Below are 12,864 nucleotides of genomic sequence, written 5' to 3'. Positions count from 1 at the left end.
ATGATGGGGAGATGTACAGCAAAATGTCTCTGGACATGACATGGCTAGTGCTGTTAGCAGTCATTATCTGTACAACATCTGTAACACACAGGGCCTGCTGATAGTTCATCGTGGCATAAGAGGAGCCTGTGGGGATACACTCCTCTCTAGAGACTATTGGCACCTAATGGTTGTTGAGGAAGAGGTGTCATTTTCATCAGTGGTATAGCCACTGATACTTTGCCCCACCTATGTTCTTGAAATAAACTCTAACTAAACTATTTGGGAGACACACACAATTCTAAATCCAACCTTTCTGTGTCTCATTTAATAAAACTTGAACCCAGCCCTGCTTCTACTCCAGTTGCTTTACTCATTTTCCTTTTCTATGCTAGAATTAAAATCACGTGCCCATAGGTAGCATTCGCTCATCATTCTTCAAATATAACCATTAAGTAGATGGCTCTGTTTAAACCCAGGCATGAACTAAACTTTAAAACCATAACAAATAGTGAGTATTTCTGATGATCAACTGAATAGCGATCAATAAGCACATTTCTAGCTCTGCGTGGTAATGATATCTGGGCTTTGCTAAGCTTCATTACACTCTAGTCTTTTTGAAGTTGGTGACCAAGCTTAGTTTTTGATCAGTGACCTACAAATAACAAACGGAAATCTATCAATGATTAATTTCACTTGCTATCTCACTATTATTCTGGCCACTTGGTGTTGAAAGCAAGAGTTGTTGGGATGTATGCAAGACAAGTGTTGAACAGATATTTTATGTAAGTTATTTGCTCCTATGCAGCATATCCATTTTTCTTAATGAAAGACTAATTAAGCAAAATCTGATAAAATATTATATTTTGGTGTATTACATGTGAAAATTATTTTATAATTCTACCTATAATTTAAATTTGAGTGCTTCAACCCTTTATCTGTTGTATGTCTTTAAAACTCTGTTGCTTTTAGCAGATTTATCTCTGTACTAGTCTTAATCAATAAAATTTGTGTTGAAATTTTCTTCAAAATACCTTAGAAAATTACAAAACTACTAATATTCCAGGAACACATGCTACTTTAACAAACTAATATATACTTTACAATGATGTTTTATGATGCTTTGGTTCTCATCTGTTAGACATATATCACTAATGCATTTTGTACCATATTTTAAGAAAAGCCATTAAAACCTGTTAATGCACCTCATAATCATTTTGTAAATACAAAAACAGCATTTATAAAAACTTGCCATACAGATGAATACTGCCATACAGATCACAAATGCTTCATTGCCAGCTAGGAAGCTTTTATTATTTACAAAAAGAAATGTTAGGTAATTCATCAGGTGCCAACGTTTTTTTTTTGTTTGTTTGTTTCTTTGTTTAATTTCCATGGTCCAAATGGGCAAAGTACATATTCAACAGGGAGAAGTATGATACTCTAGGACTTACACTTTTTTTAATCTGAATGCCATCTTGCATTTTAAGAGGCTGAGTCCTAGGAGCAACATGGCATTCAGATTTTAAAAAGTGTAAGTCTTAGAGTATCATACTTCTCCCTATTGAATATGTACTTTGCCCATTTGGACCAATCTTGCTCTACAGGTAGAGGAATTGTAATTGTCTCATCTGAGCATACTAAACTGAAGCTCCTATGCAAACGCTCTGGGAAAGTATAGCACAGGAGGAAAGTAGGTGACTTGCAATTTTGTTAGTTTATAGCATAAAAATACCCTGGTTCAAAGCTTTATAAGCTTGTAAAAGTACAAGGTATATTGTTTCTAGAAATTAATTAATTTCTTCTTTGTGAATATACCTTATGTACCCATATCCTCTCACAAAAGAGTTTCAAATAAAGTGAAAGCAGGATAGTCCAAAGAAATTTCACTGTTGAGAAAAAGCTTTTGAGTATAAGAAGTTCCTGTGCCATAAAAATTATGTTTTCAGCATTGCTTTATAATTCTGACAATGTCCTACAATTGTCAGATTCTTTATATTATGTTCATTTTTTAACTAAGAGCCATATTTAAAAGGAAAATTAACTGAAAATCGTTTTTCTAGTTGGATTTCCAGCTTCTTCTGGTAGAATGGCAATACCATCAGAAAAATTAGTAAATAATAAAGTCACTACATTTTTAAATAAATTTATAAAAAGGTTGTACTCAAAGGGATTACATTTAGTACAATCATCTACATGTAATTATTTTTAATTCAGAAAGAATAAATTATTCCATTTCACAAATATGGTCAAGACATTAATAGCCAATTGCCACTATGTGAAAAATAAGGGTGCTGTTATTTCAAAGAACCACTTGAACGTAAATCGACAAAAAGATCATTCTTTGATGCCACCGATATTTTTACTTATCTACACGCAGATGTGCACAGGTGATGTGCACAGATGACCTATAGGGATGCCTCTGAGAACTGGCTGCTTGCTGATCTGATAAATACAGATCACAGCACCTCATACCACCTCCCTGGCCCATTTCACACTGATCAGGACCTTTCCAGTCTACATGGCTTAGGTAATGGCTTAGTGCGCCACAGTGATACTTTGTAACAGCTCCCATTTCTACATTCAGCTGTCTGTCCCCCTGCAAAGAAGAAATGAATTGCCCACTGATCCGTGGTAATTAACTCCTGTGTATTACTGGGGAGCCTTTTAGTGTGCTGATAAGGTAAATTTCTAAATGGTACTTTGCTGACTTATTAAACATAACTGGCCTTAAGAAAAGAAGATAATTTACTCCTGCAGGAGACATGATAAAGCCATGCAGTTACACAGAGAATGAACCTGACCATTGGAAAGCAGAAATTAACATTTTGCCTGAACCACCTGGGGATTCCTTCCTATCCCTATAAAATTAGCCTCTTTTGGTCTTTCAGGTAACAGGGAAAATATGTTTAGCACCATACCTAACAATACATTTCAGTTATTGGTATACAAATGACAGGAGAGAATCCGTTGCGACATGTGAAGTTGTTCGTTAACTTCCAATGAAACATGTGTCATGTTTCCATCAGTACATGCACATATATTCATGAGCATGCCCATGTCCCCACACAAATAATACATAAAATAAAAGCCGTAAAATTTCTAAAGCAAACAAGCAAAAATGTAGGAAATAAAATTAATAGGTAGCCCCTTTGGAGCTCATTCTGTATGTTCAGAATTTTTCTAAATTTTTCACATCAAAAATGAAGAAAACTATAGCATATACAATGGGAAGCTGTAATAAGAAAGAGACACATCACTTTTTCATATTTCTTTCAACCTCTCAAATCAATACCATGTTGCATCTTATTATTAAAGTGAGCACTGAAGTGACAAAACAAATTTGTAGTTATAGATCTTTCCTGTGTATTTTACATGATCATCTAAAAATGAATTTAATAACTAGGATTAAACAATACAAATTCCTTTCTGTGTATGTGTGTGTATATTTGTGATTCAGTATTTATATATATATATATCAGTATACAATGCAATATAAATATATTCAGCATAATATATATGCTATATATATGATCTAATGAAAAATTGATATATATCCACATGTTTTTCTTACATTTTATCAAATAGCTTACAGAATCTCACTATCCAGTAGTATTGCCATTCAGACATCAGTATTGTAAGTATTGATTTTCCCTTTCTGATGAAATGCAACTTCCTATCCCTGCCAATTTTTTAAAATCCTTCTGAATGATTAAAATATTTGCAAGTTTAAAATATTAGCATTGACCTAGCAGGTACAAAGCATACAAAGTATCAGATGGTTCTGACTCTTGATTCTCTTTTGTGACCTGATGACATCTAATCATCTGGTTTTGATTAATAGTCTTCTGAATTTCACCTCATGGTGTGTAGTTGTCCTCTTGTCAGACATGGGCTGTGCAGAAGAACTTAGCTTGGCCAACCATGACTGTATGATGTTCTTAAATTATGACTTTCAACACTTGATCATGTTGTTAAAGTCAGGATAGTGCATGATTCTTTCAAGATCCTTGCACACCTCAATATCTCTAGCAATTTCACCACTAAAATGTAAACTCAGTAAAATACAGTTACAATATTATTGGTTTTTGTGGCCATTGGTTTTGCTTATTACAAAAAGTATTACCGCAACCAGAAAATGGTAAGCATGTGACCTGAAGATATGGCAGAGCAGTGAAGAGAATAATCTTACAAGGGACCTGGTTTGGTTTCCCATCAACCACAAAGTGTAGCTCACAATCTCTTGTAACTCCCGTTTCAAAGAATATAAGACTTTTGACCTTCATAAGCGCTTGCATTCCCATAGATACGCAACATCCCTCACAAACATATATACACAATTAAAGCAATATAAATAATTTTAAAGTGACTAATGTAGTAAACAAGATAAGGGAAGGGAGAGTGTGTCTTAAGCTTCGAATAGAAAATAGAAAAACATGAAAATTTATCCTTAAATTGCAATATTGACTGCTGTGTTAGAATAATTTTCCTGTACTCAATTTCAGTCATACCATTTGAAACTTGTAATTGAAAGGGGTAAACTAAACTCAAGAGCTTCACTTATAATAATTTAGATATAAAGGTACCAGACGCTCACTTAGTCCCCTGCATTAGTAGACATGACAGGCTACAGAAAAGACATGTAGGCCTCTGACACAAGGAAACTCCAGATCCTCTGGCCTCCCGAAATCTAAGGCCAAAACTGAACACAAAGAAACTCCAGACCCCCTCCTTCCTAGATACTTGGTTACTGAGAACTGTTTGGCCACAAAAGAAACTCCAGGGGGGACCAAAACCTCCCCTGTAGTCTCCAGGATATAGCTCTGAAAACTATTGGTATCTACATACAACAGGTTGCCTGCAAGTAACAAGATAATGCCATAGAAACCACAGAATGTTCCCTCTCAGCACTGAACAATGAAAGTAATTGGTACACAGGTATTTCATGCCAAAATATGACTTTGAGAAATTCTCCTGATTGTTCCTAAATGTCAACCAATCAGAAAACAACCCATACCTACTGATGTAATCCTGTAACTTTTGTCTATAAAATCTAACAGTAGACAGGGAACTTCACTCCCTCTGGAGGCTGCTGTGACAACTAGCCAGACAGGGTCCCCGTCATGGTTGGATGAACAATCATTAAACCTTGCATTTGCAGTTTAGTGGGTCTTCCTAGTGATCTCAGTGATCTCTGGGGACTTTGCAACTTGGGCACAACAGTAATGAATGTCCTTCTGTAAAGACTCTAGTAGTCATAAACATTATGCCAAATACTGTGGAATAACTTGGTAGATAGAAACAGAAAACAATGTTAAGTTTATTGCATTCAGTGGAGTGTTCACATAGCAACAAAATGAACTATTTGTTAGAGTCATCAACAGGATTTTAGGGCACAATCGTTCCAGATCTCATATTGTGCTTTCTTCTGACCAATGTACAGGGTAGTCAGTTAATTATTACCTGGTCTTCTTAGTCAGCATGGTATTGGAGGAGCCTTCCTCACTCAAGTCTTGGTAGGCAAGTACCCTGGCTTGGACAATTAGAAGACAAAACAAAACAACAACAAAAAAAAAAACATGAGACATGGATTTGAAACAAAGGTGATGGTGACCTAGAAAAAGCCAAAGAAGACAAATCTGGGGTAGAGAAAGGCAGAAACAAGAGTGAGGGAATTTGTCGTAAAGGTAAGCTCTGGTTTAAAATGAAGACCAGACTGTAAGATGTCTACACCTGAATCCAGTTGTCTATAGCATAGCATAGTAAGGAATAGACTGATAGGTTTTAATCCTGCAATCTGCCCAGCATGGGAGTACTAGAGTATGAGGAAGAGTTGTGACTTCATACAAACCTATGGATTTTAATATAATTTCCTTATGGGCATGTAGAGATTTTATTATAGGATCAAGAAGACATATGAGCTAGCAGATAAACTAATTCACCCAAGACTATATAACCATGAATGGAATAAAAACATGTTGGGAACCAGATGTTGTATGTACCTGATGTAGTTTCCATCATGAAAAACTCTTTTCTCACCTATATAATTAAATTTTCTTCATATTAGGTACTTACTACTTATCATACATTTTTGATGATAAAATGCATTGTCCTCCAATGGAGTACTCTTCAACAGAAAAAAAAAACAATGGAATCCTGAAATTTGCAGGCAAATGGATGGCACTAGAAACCATCCTGAGTAAGGTAACCCAGTCACAAAAAGACATAGTATGTACTCTCTCATATATGGATTTTAGACATAGATCTGGGGAGTGCCAGCCTACAATCCCATGGCCAGAGAGTCTGGGAAACAGAACCTTCATCCAATGACTGATGGAAGCAGAGGCAGACTCCCACAGCCAAACAGTGAGCTGAACTCAGGGAACCCAGTGACAGAAAGAGAGGACTGATGGGCAAAGGGGTTAAAGACTGGGCTGGTTTAACCCCCAGAAACAGCTGACCTGAACGAGTGTTAGCTCTTGAATCCCAGACTGATGGCTGGGAACCCAGCATGGAACTGATCAAGACCCCCTGAATGTGGGTGTCAGTGAGGATGCCTACGCAATCTATGGGACCTTGGGTAGTAGATCAGTATTTATCCCTGGCATACAATGGACTTTGGGTGCCCATCCAACAATGAGAGATGCACTCTCACTCTGGACTCTTGGGGGAGCATCTAGGCCCTGCCCTGGATGAAATGACAGCCTATGGACACTCCCATGGAGGGCCTCACCCGACCTGGGGAAATGAGGGGGCATTGGATTGGTGGGAGGGTATGGGAGGAGGGAAGGGAAAGGGAGAGTGACCTGGGATTGACATGTGAAGCAACCATGTTTCTAATTTAAATTTAAAAATAAAATTTTTTAAATGCATTGTCCTCTTTCATTTGTTTAATCATTTTACAACATGTTTTATAGCTTTTTAACACATTACTATTAAGATCAGGTACAATTTCAAAAAGATTGCCCTCCTATTCATCTATTATGAATAATTACTAAGTTTTCATTCATTAAAAAAAGGAAATCCTTAGCTAAAATTCTGAATGGGTAACAATATACTCACTAAGCTTAATAATTATATAGTAAATACCTATAATTACATTACAATTTTTATTTTAAATGTATGAAAGTATGTACATTACAGTTGATAAATAATTATCAAGATTTTACTGTCTAATAAATTTCAGTACGCTAGGTGTGCTGGCAAGTTGAAGGTCAAGTCATTAAAAACAAGAATGATCTCTAATTATATTTACAAGTGTGTGCAAGCTTCACAATGATAAAATACAAAGTTCTCAGGCACAAGAAACTATCCTTACTTTCTACTCTTTTCCTAAAATCTTTATCATCCATTCCTTCTCTTTTATCTAAGAAACAAGTCAATTGTCACAATTAAAAATTCTACTCCCAAATAATTACATTTTTTATGTTCTGGACCAATCAACAAATACTTTGACACAAAACCTATTAGAAATGACTGTTATGTCAAGAAATAATTTCTTTTTTATACCTACTACCACTATATCTTAGTGGTAGCTTAGAGTCTTATACAAGTAAAAATATTAATGTATGCCATTATAGAAAATTCCATCTGATAAAAACAAATTGTGATATTTGATGAAAATTGATAGTTCTTGAAAAGACATACAGAGTACATGAATGCTGTGCCTTCACAGCACCTGATATTTATTTCCAACAATCAGCCTGACAAAGTCTGCATGTCACTCTATCAGCATTGATCAGAAGTTAAACTAAATGGTTTCTTCAGGAGCTTTTAGATAGTTTCAAACTCTATATAGTCTTATAAGAGTCCATACTATTAGTGATAAATATTAATCCTTCATAGAAAAGAAAATCATGACACAAAGATGGTAATTTTTCAGTCAAAATGAAAGTTATTAGAGTGAAGTGGGATCATGTTGACCTTAATTTGACCAACTTGTAGAAAACATGGCTCTAACATTGAATGATAAATATTTTTAAACAAAAATCTGCCTAGTATGAATTTTTATACCAAGAACAAGGCAAAAAATGGAAACATTATCGGGAAATTCCATATTGTCACCAAGAGAGTTTTTATATACATCCTTGACGTGCAGCAATTTTTAGGGAACTTTTCCATAAGTTAATGAATGGTGTTAGAAATTCCTCATAAGAATTAACAGATATATCACTGAAGTTCCCAGGAGATTCTCAGATCATCAAATTTACACTTCATAATTTTCCATAAAATATGGAAATACATATCATTTCACCAGTTAACATTTAAGAAATATCTGCTTCTTATTGGCTGAGAAAAGTTGCCCCACTTGGGAGAAGAACACAAGGGTCAATGATTAAAGTGATTTATCCTTCATCTTACATCAGCATTTTAGGAAGACTGATCATTTTAATGTCAAATAGCACTTGTTTTCTTCATCATAATATATAACATGTTTGATACTTCAGTATACTATGTTTAGCACATTCAGCTATGAAGAAAGAAATGTGCTAAGTAAATGTGCTTTCCATCTGAGTGTTCTACTCTTGCTCCGTGAATAGGTATTGGGAGAGGTCTGATGATCTATTTCTTGATAACAATATTCTTTTCTTCATTAGTAACTTTTGCTTCATGTATCAGAATGCAGTGAGTAGATTCATTGTTTATAAGCAGTAAAATAATCTATCAAAAGACCTTCTTAACTCCAAAACTAATAATCTCATATTTTAAATATGTTTAATTTGTTAAAACTGAAGTAAATTAACAACTTCAAAGACAAACCCCACATACTCGAATGTAAATGACTTATAATTAATGATAATTAATTGGCAGGTCAATTAACATTTAGGTAGTCTACACAAAAATTTAGACAAATAGTTTTTGATCTTATGATTTAGTTTGTATTTGAGTTTGGCTTTCAGGTTTTTGTCCAAGCAAACTTGTAGCTCACTGCATATAACATATGGGCCTCAACTATACACTGTCCTCCTGTTTCATCCTTCTCAATGCTTAAATCTTAATTATTATTTATCATTTCCAGCATCCATGTCCTGTTTTTATAATAATGTAAAGATTTGAGTCAGAATTCCTTTACAGCCTTTTATCACTCCATCTTTAGACAAAAAGAGGAAAATTCAACTCATCTCTAAGATTAAGATACTATTTGTGTTGATACTTGTAAAACCTGGACATCCTTTTTCCAATATAAAACAAAATATCCACCTATGCAGGCACTGCTTGCATGCATTGGAGACACTTTCTCAATTATAGTGTTGATTTCTTTTCAGAGATGAGTGGAATCAAAATGAAGGCTGATTTATAATTACATTTATTGGTTCACATATTTGTTCATACACTTATTTATTCATTTAGATGTTACTGGATATTAACCTTTAGACAGATATTAAATGGGCTTACAGAGTAATTCAGTGTTACATTTCTCCAGAGACAGAAGCTGGCAAGAGCTTCAATTTTCTTGATACCGTAGTAGTGAATTAGAGTCATTTACTTTGGTGGTCAAATCTGCAAAGGGATTAGGCAAAGGTAACTATTCCTTTATTCAGTTTCTGCTCCACATGGAGAAAGCCTGCCCCCTCCACCACTGAGAAGGGAACTGCGGTCATAAGACACACAGGCTTCATTCCAGAACACATTCTCACATTTCATTTATGCTCCACTGATGGGGGGAGTCCATTTATATTAATTAATTAACAACCAAAATTAGTCTAATCACATGCTGCAATTCTCCTAAAATGTGATTACATCTTCCATGTGACAATCTGATTTCATTTTTCTTGGGCTAGAAAAAAACAATTCTTTAGGGGTACAATGAAGGAATACACATCAATTAATGCAGCCTTCTAGTCTTCTAGTGATCATTTCTTATCTATCTAGGGCAACTGTGCCCCCAAGGAGTTTTTGCTTTCTATCTGTGATACAAGCTGCTTCTTGGTGAGAGGTCAGTGATACTTACATGACAGTTCTTTGGAATAGAATTGTTAATCTCAGTCAATATAAAACTGGCAGCCATTAGTCCACCAACAAGCAGCACCCTGTCTCAGAGGATTAGGTATTCAAATTGAGAAAGTGGGAGGTAGTGTGATTGTGATGTAAAGATATTTTATTTTCAGCTATCCATGGTTTATAAAATTTAAAAAATCTTCTGAACTCCTGCAGTATTTCTAATAGACAAACTCATTCCACAGGCTTGGGTAAGTTTATACCATCATGCCTGTGTGAATTCTTCCTATGAGTCAAAGCTCTCTGATGAGCAGAATGTGAGCACTGGAATTGGGTGAGCCCTTCCGGAAATTCCAGGCATAGACTATACATATGTATGACTGTTTTCACACTGAAAACCTTTCCAAAAAAATCACAATGCTTATCAAGGTCACTATAAAAGCTGTAATTTTAAAGCTTTAGAAGAAGAGTTTAGGTAGAAGTATCAAGAAAAAATTATCATGTGAGCTGATTAGTCTCTATCACTTACTTGATTTGGAAACAAGTGTGTCTTGTAGAAATAATCAGTCAGAATGATGTAGAAAATCTCACTCTCTTGAAGAGGCACAAGAAACTGCCCACTTCCTGCCTTCTAGAGGGCCAAGTCTGACAGAATAGCATTGAGGTATCTATTGATAAGTATACAGGTCTAGCTATCTCTGAATATAAAAGGGATCAGATATTAATGTGTACAAATTTTGTGGCTGTAAATATTTAATCAAATTAACATCATCTAAAAATATTAGAAGAGGTGATTGAGCCTTTTCCAACTTTTGAGTTTCAGATGCAATATAGCACAACCAGAATCACTTTTAACTGAATGTATATGATCACCAAACACCAGTACACATTAGTTTTACAAATAATATTAAGTAAGACATACACAGCAGTAAGAAATTGACCAAATAAAAGTAAAAGTTTGCTATACTAGTGTAAGTCACCTACATATTGTTGTCACCACAATCACATAAGAGACTCCAGAAAAGTAGAATTCCAGAGTTTATCAAGGAAGGGATTTTTCTAAGGCACTAATGTAGGAATAATCATTTTTAAACAACCAGAAGTACTCATTTTCCTTAATCCTCAACATATAATGTTTGTACCTTTTCTGTTAAATCTTTCAGAGTCATTAGGGTGGGATGAAACATGGATATAATACCATTATCACATACCTTATGAGCAGAGGAATTGAAATCTTTTCAGCTTCTCTAATGTTGGAGTTTAGGATTTCCAACCTCTCACAAAGCTGTCTTCACAACAGCTGCAATCCAGTCAGGGAAGTTCTTATGTAAAGAACTGTGGGCCTTTGAGCATTTCAGCTCGTACTGCAGCCCTCATGGTTCCTTTGTGCTTCTAAAAACTTCACCTCTACTCTTCTGCTTGCATTCCTTCCAGACCGGTACAGAAAATTAAGTTTTGAAGTTGCTACCCAGAGTTTAAAGTCTGTGGAGCCGGATTTCTATAACTGACAGGAGGATGAAGAGGTTTCATTCATCAAGAAAGGGGACTGGAGGCACCGCCTTTTAGCTCCCAAGATCTCCTCTTGTCCATGGCAGTGGAAGCTAGGACAGCCGTGGAGGAAGAGGCAGCAGCACAGCTGGGTCCCCGAGGCTGCGGCCCAGCTGGGAGACGCTGTCCATTCCCTCCGGTGCTGACGCGTGGTTGCTAGGACCCTGTGGCCGACCCCAGATCCTGCTAAGGCCTCTTCCAGGACTTCCAGCCTTGCCGCTTTTCCTCCATATCTCATTTCTTAGGGATCAACGGTCTCTCCCGCATAATACCCTCCTATGTATATGAGATAAATGTTTCCGGAGAGTCAGGAATCCGTGGGAAATTAGACCTGAGCCTCTTCTGAGTTCACAGTGGCTCTGAGAGGGTTTCCTAATGGTAGAAATGAAAAAGAACGCACCAACATGGGCGCGCGCACAGGCGCGCACGGGGTGGGCGGCAGAGAGAAAGAGATGGGGCAAAGATGGGGGAGGAGGAGGGAGAAGAGAGAGGAGGAGGGGACTGAGCACTGTGGAAACTGTAGATGTGCTTTGGAAAGATCCTGGGTCTTTAATTACGTAAAACGAGAAAGGCTATCTATTTTGGAAAGCCCAGCAAGCTTGCTTCCCAGCCAGGGCTGTGACACATTCACATTTTGAAGCCCTGAGTGCAATACCGAGATGACAAAGTAAGAATGCCCAGTTCCCACACACATAGACAGAATCTTGCCAGAGAATGCGGAAACAGGAGGAATGAACAGGGAAAGGCTTGGGATACCTGTGTTTCCTATGGGCTATAGCAGGGCTCTAACTATGGCTGCCTAAGCCCCGTCGGCGGACAGCCCAAGGGGATTGCGGTCCAACATTGCCTACTCCCTGGGCTCCCGCAGGAGCTGGGGAGTCTCGCTGAACAAAAGACTGGATGAGGGTAGTTGATCTGGTAAGAGCGGATGCTAAGCCATTCCTAAAAGACACAGGCAAGGCCTAGGCACAGACCCGAGATGCCCGGGCCTCTAAGCTCGGCAGTCCGACTCGTGGAGGTGCAGAGCAGACTCTACTCCACCAGAGAAGCTTCCTGTGGAACTGGACACGGGTTCGCGTTCGTGGCCTCATGGGAGGCGGTTGAGGGCTTCGCCACCCACACATGGCAAGTGGTGCTGCCACCAATGGAGCGAGACGGGGGAACTGGATCTACAGCATGGAAAATGGGGTCAGCTGCTTAAAACCGCACCCCTCGGAGCTCGGGGTATGGTGAAGCTGCAAAGCGTCCGCTGACCCAAGCCAGGGAAGTGCTTAGCTCCAGCCAAAGATCTGCGCAGCGCACATTTCTGCACCCGGAGTTTGTTCCATCCTGGGGGCTGGGCGGGTCGAGGGCAGGAACACTGCGAAAGCACTAGGACTCACCCGGTGTGGCTGGGTG

General features: G+C 37.5%; 1 protein-coding gene across 7 annotated transcripts in view; it reads right to left on the bottom strand.

The window, feature by feature from the left end:
- Sntg1 (syntrophin gamma 1) overlaps positions 1 to 11,992 on the bottom strand; it is a 533,425-nt gene extending 521,433 nt beyond the window's left edge. For all 7 annotated transcript variants that reach the window (XM_040757759.1, XM_040757755.1, XM_013124464.3 and 4 more), the window contains exon 1: positions 11,130 to 11,992. The gene's annotated coding sequence lies outside the window, so the exon portion shown is untranslated. The remainder of the gene's footprint in view (positions 1 to 11,129) is intronic.
- Between the last annotated feature and the right edge of the window lie 872 nt (positions 11,993 to 12,864).

Source organism: Mesocricetus auratus, unplaced genomic scaffold (genome assembly GCF_017639785.1).
Source record: "Mesocricetus auratus isolate SY011 unplaced genomic scaffold, BCM_Maur_2.0 Super-Scaffold_100015, whole genome shotgun sequence".
NCBI lineage: Eukaryota > Metazoa > Chordata > Mammalia > Rodentia > Cricetidae > Mesocricetus > Mesocricetus auratus.
Note: the sequence above shows the minus strand (reverse complement) of the source record. Positions and strands in the feature narration are given on the sequence as shown.